The sequence below is a fragment of the Mus musculus genome, chromosome 19 (genome assembly GCF_000001635.26).
Source record: "Mus musculus strain C57BL/6J chromosome 19, GRCm38.p6 C57BL/6J".
Lineage (NCBI taxonomy): Eukaryota > Metazoa > Chordata > Mammalia > Rodentia > Muridae > Mus > Mus musculus.
Window position 1 is genome coordinate 8,552,898 of NC_000085.6, and position 3,380 is coordinate 8,556,277.

The window sequence follows — 3,380 nt, forward strand, 5'->3', positions numbered from 1 at the left end:
AAACCAAAGCATAGAAGACATCTCATTATGGAAGCTGTAGTATACCACAGTGTTTCCCACAGTATATCTCTCTGTCCACACATCTTCACTTGCAAATGGTCATTGCAATGAGTCTGGTTCTAGATTTCCAGCTTATGTGAATGAACCATCAATACTGGAGCCTTACTAGGCCTCCTCCTGGTTATCCTGTTGTTGCCCTGTGTCATGGAGGGGCTGGGTCAGCTCACCTGTACCCCTCACTCCTGCCACCAGAACCAGCTCTATGGTACTGCTCAGGCAAGGTACAGGACCCACTCTGCCAAGTCAGCAAGGAGCGGGGCCAGCTCACCCACCCTCATGACTCCAGGTGGGGTCAGCTCTCCTGATTGCATCAGATCACGGTGAGGGGTGAGGGCATCTCCCACTTCCCTGCCCTTCCCAGGCCACCTCATGACAGGGGAGTGGCAGGGCCAGCTATCCCTTGCTCACACTCTTTGTGCCAGCTCACCCACACCCCCATTACCAGAACCAGCTCTGCTGTGCTTTCCAGGCGAGGTGCGGGGCCAGCTCTCCTGAGTATGGCAGCTGATGATTGTCAGGGCTAGCTCCCCAACACTCATGACACTGTGGGCAGGTTTTTTGACAGCTGGAAGTGGCAAGGCATGTGGAGGCAGAAGCAAAACCTCTCTGCCCGTGCCACCCACAGCAGATTAGTAGTGTGGTCATCTCTCCCATACTAATGTCCTCAAAGTGGGCTCACCTAATGGGCTCCATACTCCACTGCCTTGCTCAGCTATGAAAGGGTACACTCTGGAAAGGCCTGGCCCCAAACACTTCATCCCAGGATTGCTTCTTGCTATTGGTGTGCTTTCTCATGTTTGTCTTTGCCATATTCCTCATTTATTCAGCTTGAAATGAGTGGACACCAGGATACCTCACTGCCTGTAGCCTGGTGTGATTACTTCCTGGGCAATAGTCCACCTATTAGGCAAGTTTCCTGCAGACCAACCTGAAGATGAAAATTCTTGAGATAATGATGTTTAGATGAACTAATGATTTTATGGAATTCCTGATTTGATTTAAATAGTTTTAGGAAGTTAGCTTGACTTAAATAATTTTGGGAAGTTGCAATAGTTGATAGAAAGTTTAAAGTTAGAATCAAGAATAGAATGTGTCCCTTTCTCAGAGAATGACAAGAGCTGCCTGAGTTTGAGAAAGGAAAACAGTGAGTGTTCATGCATTACATAATTGTAGTAGCAAGAAAAATAGGCTTGGGACAAGTTAATGATCAAAGAAAGCATTCACTCTCAGTTGAGCCTGAGTTCCTTGATCTAGGGATATAATAACAGGTTTTCAGTGTGCACCAGGAAATGAGAAGGTTATAAAGAGTAGACAATTCTATTAAGAGTATAAGAACAGAGAACAGGTGATTGACCAGTCTTGCTGATCAAGACTTCAAAAGTAAGATGTAAAATAGATGATCTATTCCTTAGTAAGTACATCAACCAAACATAGGAGAAACTTGATACTATAGACTTTTCCTACTTAAACTTTGTTAATCTATAACAAAAGAATTATTACTTTGGGGTTACAATGAGCTTGTGAAAAGAAAGACAGGCTAGAATTGTTTAGCTAGATATGTGTGCTCTTCCCCCAGCCTTGAGTTGGCTAAACAAGTCTCCCAGGTGCCTGGCCTTGCTACTTTTCCATCTTCCTGCCTGAGACCTGAGAACTGCCTGCCCACTGAGCTGCTGAAGAGCTTACTTGGCAACTCAATCCAGCTGAAGAAAAGGGATGATGGGTTTTGGAGGTTTGCCTAAAAGCAGAGCTGAAAAATTAAAATTTGAGCCTCGATCTGAGAACTTTGCCTTGGCTCATTATTTCTCTCGTCCGCTCATTCTATTCTATCTCCAGCTCCTCTTCCAGGTAAACCCTATTCTCCATGGCTGCTGGACAGCTACAGATATGTTTCAAAAAGGAATACATAATCAATAATCCTGTTGTAATTTCCTCTTGTGTAATTATTTTAATCTGTTTTTGAAGGACATGTTTTTATGGCGGTTATTTTTAGAAAATGTGTAGCTTGTAGCTATGAGGTAACTTTCTAAATAGAAAAACTGTCTTACAGGGTATTAAAATGGTTAAGAGAAAAAATAAAATACTAAAGCTTGCTTTTGCTTCAACCACTGTGCGTGCGTGTGTGTGTGTGTGTGTGTGTGTGTGTGTGTGTGTGATTCTCCCCTCCCTTTTCTTTTTTCTAATCACTGGCTGTCATAGGCAGCAGCCCCCAAATGTTGCTATCTGTACCAACCCTCATCAGCCCCTCTTAGTGCTGACCTCAATCAGCTGCTTTCAGCACTGACTCCAATCGTGAATGCCACACTGAGCTGTCTGACTCAGCTTACCCTGCGGGGTCAAAGCTGGTCTTTGGCACTCACTCCCACCTCCAACCCCCAACCCCAGGGCCAGTTCCACTGTGCTGCCTGGGCAAGGTGCAGAGCCTGCTCTCCCAAGTGCTGCCACCAGTGAGAAGTGAAGCCAGCTCCCAAGAGCACCACAGCCAGTGTGGAGCATGGCCAATTCTGCACAGCCCCTGGACATCCAAGTGGTCTCTGACAGCTGCCCCGACCTGGCAAGGGTGTCCCCATGTTTCCACAACACACTATTCCTCTCCATCCTCCGGTCTCCAGTTCCATCTTTCTTCATAATGCTCAAGCTACTCCATTTCTCTTCCTCTCCCATCTGTCTACCACATATTTGCACATTGTGGTGGCTCCCGCTAAAGACTGGTCACAAAGCTGGAGGGCCCCTGAGTGACATCGTCTGTCCTTACTGCGTGATCTGGCAGCAAGTGGGTGCCTATAGTCTACCTGTGCCATGTGCTGTGCTGGAGGTCAGGTCTGTGGGTGGTATGAAAGTTCTCAAGTCTCCATCTGTCCTCCTCCTCCCACACTGTTCTACCTGGATTGAATCGGATTGAATTTGGCTTAATTTGATTTGACTTGATTTTTTGTGTGACCTAAGCATGAAACAGCTTTGGCCACCAAGCCAGGCATCAGCTAGGATGAACCAAGGACTGCTATCTGCTCTTCCCCTGACTGATATAAGAACACCACCACCAACAAGTGTCTCTTTGCCCATTGCCATGGGGGAAAATGTTTTATGAGTATGTCTTTGTTGGTTTATACCATGTGGTCATCTTAATTAGGATAGTGGTGAAGTCATCTTTTTTAATCTTAGTAAAGATAGCTGCCAGATTCATGGTAACTATTTTAAAACATCTATATTTAGTAGGTCTATTTTAAAAAATAGTTGAATTTATGTTATATATACTGTATATTCTTTTTTTGACGGTGTGTCCCACAGAATGCCATTTTGTTCACTCATCTTTACTTACAAGT

The 3,380-nt window shown here is 45.1% G+C and overlaps 1 non-coding gene across 1 annotated transcript; it reads right to left on the reverse strand.

The window, feature by feature from the left end:
• Nucleotides 1–2,989: 2,989 nt before the first annotated feature.
• On the reverse strand, nt 2,990–3,133 carry LOC115489093. The gene has a single exon (XR_003952990.1). It is a non-coding gene; the product is annotated as a small nucleolar RNA SNORA48 (small nucleolar RNA).
• Nucleotides 3,134–3,380: the final 247 nt, after the last annotated feature.